Genomic DNA, 7,006 nt, shown 5'->3' with positions numbered 1-7,006 from the left:
AATGTGTTGTTATAAATCTACTGACTTAGAGTTGGTTAATATGTCAAACAGAGAATTTGAGAGATAGAGAGACAGAGCGAGAGCGAGAGAGCGAGAGAGGGGTGGGGGTAGAAAAGTAGAGAGAAAGAGGGAGTGAGATAGAATGTAAGTGGGAGAAAGTTTGAGAAAGTTGTGGAAAGTTTTGGGAGAGAGGGAAGGGAAGAGGGAGGGAGGGATGGGAAAAAGGGTGAGGGGGAGAGAGAGAACAAATGTGTGAGACAGGTTGGGAAAGTGTTGAGCAAGTTTTGGAAAGTCTTGGAAAGTTTAGAGAATGGTTTGGAAAGTTTTGGAGAGGTTGAGAGAGGGAGAGAGAATGAGGGAGAAAATGAGTGTGTGAAACGGCATTTGTAATCAATAAGTTGTCATAAATTCACTGACTTAGAGTCGGGTACTACGTCAAAACAGTATTAATAGAAAGTTAAGTAATAAGTGCCATATATCAGTCAAATTACTCAATATTCAACTACTTAATTAGAGCACATCAAGATACTTAATTTCTTGGGAATGTTGATTCCCTGACGGATTTAAATACTGTTAAACTTTTTTAAGGTTTATTCTGTTATTAATTCCTTAAGGTGCGGAGTTACTTAATATTATCTATCTTACGGAAGTTTTCACTAATCCAACCACCGTTGGGTGGTATTCACCAGCAGCATTTCTATATGCTGCAATTTTCGTTGTTTTTCTTTTTCACTTTCTATTTTCGTTACTAAATATCTTATCTATTTTTATTAATGCACATTTTTCTTGGAGATATCTCTGGGGGATAGGGGAAAAGGGGATAGGGCTCACCCACCCAGCAATTAAAGGAAATATTTCAAATAATGTGTTGGACCATTTAAATCAAAAGAGACCATGTAAGCTTTAAAATGCAAGATGATGTAGCTAGGAAAATAGGAGGAATTAAATTTTGTAGTTGGAATGTTAGGGGCGTTAATGAGCCAATTAAAAGGGGCAAAATATTAGCCCACTTAAAATCTATTAATACTGATATAATATTTCTACAGGAGACACATCTCAAAAATGGAGCTCACAACAGGCTGAAGGGTAGATGGATTGGTCAATTATATCATTCTACTTTTTCTTCTAAAGCAAGAGGAACAGCAATTCTAATTCGTAAAGGTATACCATTCAAACACAAATCCACTATAGCTGATAAGGAAGGCAGGTACATTATAATATCCGGGGAATTATATTCTACTCCACTGACTATGGTGAATATTTACGCTCCTAATTTCGACAATCCCCAATATTTTAATAATATATTTAACTAGACCAAGTGCAGACCCGTTGGGTCTGTTCCCCCAACGTGCGGTTGTGGGGGGGGGAGGCGGCATGCAGCCACACGCACTAACTACCCCACACGCGCTAATTACCCCCCTTGATATTATATTAATATTATTAATTTGCTAATTTTACCCCATAACCACCCTATCTACTGACCGCCCCCCTCTATAGAGTGAGGGCAGAGACAGACAGAGAGGGGCAAGAGGGAGAGGGGGGTGGAGGATAGGAGAAGAGGGAGGGTGGGTGAGGGGGGAAAGGTGGGGGAGGAGGGGAGAGAGGGAGGGAGGAGAGAGGGGGTGAGGGTGAGGGGGAGGTGGGGAGCAGGCGGGGGGGGGAGGGAGAGGGAAGGGTGGAGGGTAGGGGGTGTGGTGGAGCGGGGTTTGAGGGAGGGTAAGGGTGGGGGAGGGGAGGAGGGGGAGAGAAAGGGAGAGAGAGAGGGGGGAGGGGGGGGAGAGGGTGCTGAGTGAGGGGGAGAGAGAGGGAGTGCTGAGAGGGAGGTGGGGAGCAGGGAGGGGGAGGGGGAGGGGGGAGGGTAGGGGGTGTGGAGGGGAGGGGGGTTTAGGGGAGGGAGGGAGGGGGAGAAAAAGAGGGGTGAGAGAGAGGGAGGGGGAGAGAGGGGGGGGGGAAAGGGGGGGAGGAGAGGGGGGAGGAAGAGAGAGGGGAGGGGGGAGAGAGTAGGGGAGAGAGAGTGCGGTTTTACTTCAACCCAAACCCCCCAAACAACCATTTGCAGGCAGTGCCTTTTTACTTCAAACCAACCATATTTTCATTTTCAAACCACATTAAGGGCACTCACAGTTGAGTAGACATTTGTTCAGTGTTATTCAGAGCTCAGAGAGACGTGACCTCCATCTTGCAGAGACTGAGTGAGGTACACCACTTCCTTATTTTATAGTCCAACCCCCTCCCTCCAGCAGGGGCAGCAGAGAGAATGGTGTATTAAAAGAAAAAACATTAATATGTCTCTGATTTTTCATCGATGGGAAAAATCCTCTGGTCCAGGAAGGCAGACGTGGGCTCTGAGCGAGGTGGCCAAAAATGACGGCCGTAGGTGGCGCCGTTCTCTCAGACATCGCAACACAGTGGGCCAAAAGCGGTCAAGATCAGACTTTTAGTAATATAAATATAATCTCAGACTCCGGTCAGCAAAATCTGATAATTGGAGGAGATTTAAATTGTGTATTAGATCAATACTTGGATAAATCTTCACGTCAAACGAAAAGTACTTCAAAATCAAAAAATCGAATGAACTTTTAAACACATATATAAATAATACAAACATAACTGACATATGGAGGATTGCCAATCCGTCTGGAAGAGAATATTGTTTTTATTCAGGTGTTCATAAAATGTATACACAAATTGATTATTTCCTGGTAGATGCAAAACCTATCCCTTTTACGTATAACTCAAAATATCACAACATTATTATTTCGGACCATTGTCCTCTTACTTTTTCAGTAAAATTGGAAGGAATGTATAATAAACAACCGTTTTGGAAATTCAACCCACAAATACTAACTGAGGCAAGTTGTTGTGGCTATTTGAAGCTACAGATGAAAACATTTTTCGAGACAAACGACACCCCCGGTATTTCTTCAGCGTTGCGGTGGGAAACTTTTAAAGCCTATGTTAGAGGCTATATTATCACATACCAAGCTTTTCATAACAAGAAAAAGAAGACTGAACAATTGGGATTAGATTAAACAGCTAGACTTAGAAAATGCGGTTGACCCAACCGCTGCAAAACTTAATAAGATAGCTGCATTAAAATTTAAATTAAATCAGATTCTTTCTGCAATAATTATTAGGGTATTTCATTATACTAAGCAAAATGTTTTTGAATTTGGTGATAAACCACACAAGCTACTTGCACGTCAACGCTGCAAATTAGAGAATGACCGTACAATACACAAAATTAGATCAGAAAAAGGAGATCTGCTTACATTGCCTAAAGATATTAATGAAAGATTCTTACAATTCTACCAAACACTATACTCATCAAAAACAACAGCCTATCCCGCAAAGATGAAAAGTTTTCTTGAGAATTGCAATCTCCCATCCCTTAATGAGGAGGAACGGGATGAATTAGGAGCAGAGATAACAACAAAATACATCGTAGAGATGATTAAATCATTGAAAAGTGGAAAACCTCTGGGTCCGGATGGGTCTAGTAACGAATTTTATAAAAAATTTAATGATTTAATTTCCCCATGTTTACAAGTCCTTTATATTCAAAGAACAGACTCAATTAATCAACTATTACATTGATCCCAACAAAAGATAAAAATCTTGAGGAGCCTGGATCCTATTGGGCAATAGCCCTTTTAAATACGGATCAGAAGACACTAGCTAAGACGTTGGCTCACAGATTAAGCTTGGTTATCAGTAAACTAATACATCCAGATCAAACTGAGTTTATACCTAAATGACATTTGTTTTATAATTTGAGACGTTTGTTTAACATAATATATTCGCAGAGAATGACAAATGAAGATCTAACAATTATTTCTCTAGATGCAGAAAAAGCTTTCGACCGAGTGGAATGGTCTTATCTTTTCACAGTGTTGGAAAAATTTCAATTGGGAGAAAACTTTACTTTATGGGTGAAGCTTTTATACACTAATCCGACAGCCAGAATACTGACAAATCAAACGCTTTCACCTAAATTTTATTTATCTAGGGGTAACAGACAAGGATGCGCCCTTTCTCCAATGTTATTTGCTTTAGCCATAGAACCCCTTGCCGAGAGTATTAGGTCCCATTCAGGCATTTATGGATATATTACCAAATATACCACCAATAAGATCTCGTTATATGCAGATGATGTACTTCGATACATTATTAATCCCCAAGTTAATATTCCACATTATAGAACAATTTGGTTCTTTCTCAGGATATAGAATAAATTGGAATAAAAGTTAAATTATGCCATTAAAAGAACAAGACCCTTCTCTACTCCAAAAATTTCCTTTCAAAATTGTTACCGAAAAGTTCAGATACCTCGGAATTTACGTGACTAGAAAATATTCCTCTCTGTTTAAAATAAATGTTCCATCATTAATTACGAAACTATATGCCTACATTCATTTTTGGAAAACATTTCATTTCCTATTAATTTCAATCAAAACCGATATATTTAAATTTTTTTTTTAAATTGATTCTATTGTCACCGACTTTATTTGGGACTACAAAACCCATAGTACACTCAAAAGGCATTTGTCCAAATCCAAAGAAAATGGAGGATTAGCTCTTCCTAATTTTCTTTTTTACTACTGGGCAACTAACATTAAAAATATAATCTTCTGGTTGGACTATACATGTCAACATGTAAATTGGTTAAAAATGGAGAAGGAAGATTGTTTGCCTTTTAGTATAGGCTCGATCCTCCTATCTCCAGCACATTTGAATAAGTCAACGTATGAGCAAAATAGAAACATAGAAATTAGGTGCAGGACTAGGCCATTAAAATCCGATAATACATGGTACCATCCGTATCTGGAAACAGTTGAAATTTAGTCTTAAATTGAGAAACATGTCTCTCCTTCTTCCTATTGCAAACAATCCCTCGTTTAAACCGTCTACTTTAGATATGGTGTTTGTTCAATGGAAAAACCTGCAAATTAATACTGTGGGAGACCTCTATAAGAATGGGACTCTCTTTTCTTTTCAAGAAATACAGGAGAAATATCACTTGAACGCAAACAATTTTTTTAGATACCTTCAAATCCGAGATTATGTGAAAACATATACACAAGACTGTCCTTTTATGGGTCCAGATATATTAGACTATTGTTTGAATGGACATGCCAATACAAGTAAGTTGATATCTTACATTTATAACACTCTCTTAAATATTGATACCCCACCTTCTGAGACATATAGGTGAGCATGGGAGGACGAGTTGGGTTTAAAAAGATATATGGGAGGAAAGCCTACTATACATACATTATCTATATTACTAAAAGTAAGATCTTGACCGCTTTTGACTCACTGCAATGTGATTTCCGAGAGAACGCCGCCACTTACGGCTGTCATTTTTGGCCACCTCGCTCATAGCCCCCCTCCGCCGGACTGGACCGGAGGATTTTTCCCATTGATGAAAAATCAGAGAGATATTAATGTTTTAAAATCTTTCGCCATTCTCTCTGCTGCCCCTGCTGGTGGGAGGGGGAGGGACTATAAAACCAGGAAGTGGTGTGCCTCACAGTCTCTGCAAGATGGAGGAAGCGAGAGGGTCACGTCTCTCTCTAAGCTCTGAATAACACTGAACACATGTCTACTCAACTGAGTGCACTTAATATAGTTTGAAAATGAAAATATGGTTGGTTTGAAGTAAAAAGCCATTGCAAATGGTTGTTTGCGGGGTTTTGGGTTGAAGTAAAAAGGCACTGCAAATGGTTGTTTGGGGGTATTGGGTTGAAGTAAAAAGGCATTGCAAATGGTTGTTTGGGGGGTTTTGGGTTGAAGTAAAAAGGCACTGCAAATGGTTGTTTGGGGGTTTTGGGTTGAAGTTAAAGGCACTGCAAATGGTTGTTTGTCTAAACTTGACAACTTCCTGTTTGCACTATTGATTTTAGATAAAACGCTGTGATCTTTAGCCATCTTATTCAGTTCCCCTCCGCTCATCAGGTGCAGAGGATTCTTCCCATCAATGAAAAATAAAAGTGTTATTAGTGTTTAAAAAATGTTGAGAATCTCTCTCCTGTCAATCACGCCATGAAGGCCACACCTTTTCCGGTGGGAGGGGGAGGGATTATGAAACCCGGAAGTGTGGGTGTGGCTCAGTCTCTGCATGATGGGGGAGGGAGAGGTCACGACTCTGTCTGAGCTGTGAATCAACTGAACACACTGAATGTCTACTGAACTGTGAGTGTGGTGTTTTGTGTGGTTTTAGGATGGTTTTATGGTGGTTTCACCCTGCTTGAAATGGTATGAAACTGCATTTGAATGTGGTGGCCTTGCACCCTGCATGAAATGGTATGAAACTGCATTTGAATTTGGTAGCCTTGCACCCTCCTTGAAATGGTATGAAACTGCACTTGAATTTGGTGGCCTTGCCCCCTGCTTGAAGTGGTATGAAACTGCACTTGAATTCGGTGGCCTTGCACCCTGCTTGAAATGGTAGGAAACTGAACCTGAATTTCGTGGCCTTGCACCCTGCTTGAAGTGGTATGAAACTGCACCTGAATTTTGTGGCCTTGTACCCTGCTCGAAGAGGTAAGAAACTGCACTTGAATTTGGTGGCCTTGCACCCTGCTTGAAATGGTAGGAAAATAGATTTGAATTTGGTGGCCTTGCACTCTGCTTGAAATGGAATAGCCGTGAGTCAACTGCCAGCCCACCAGCCCTGAGTGAGCTGTCAGCACATCAGGCTTGAGAGACTGAGCTGCCACCCCAAGAATCCATTTGGCCCACAATGTCCATACTAGCCCTCTGGAGACCAGTAGTCCAGTTGGCCACCAATATTGGAATTGGTGGAGAGGTGGAATATTGCGTCGGGCGACCAGCCCTCCCGTGTGAACATGGGACCCAATGGGTCCCACTCAGTCTAGTTGTTCTTTAAATGTCAGGCATTGCCTGATACAATTCAAAGTATTGCATAGGTTATACTACTCAAAGACCAAATTGAATAAGATTTCCCCAACTGGCTCCCCTCTCTGTGATAAATGTCACCTCC

The sequence above is a fragment of the Amblyraja radiata genome, chromosome 2, assembly GCF_010909765.2.
Source record: "Amblyraja radiata isolate CabotCenter1 chromosome 2, sAmbRad1.1.pri, whole genome shotgun sequence".
Lineage (NCBI taxonomy): Eukaryota > Metazoa > Chordata > Chondrichthyes > Rajiformes > Rajidae > Amblyraja > Amblyraja radiata.
The sequence above is the reverse complement of the archived record's forward strand: the minus strand, read 5'-3'. Positions refer to the sequence as shown.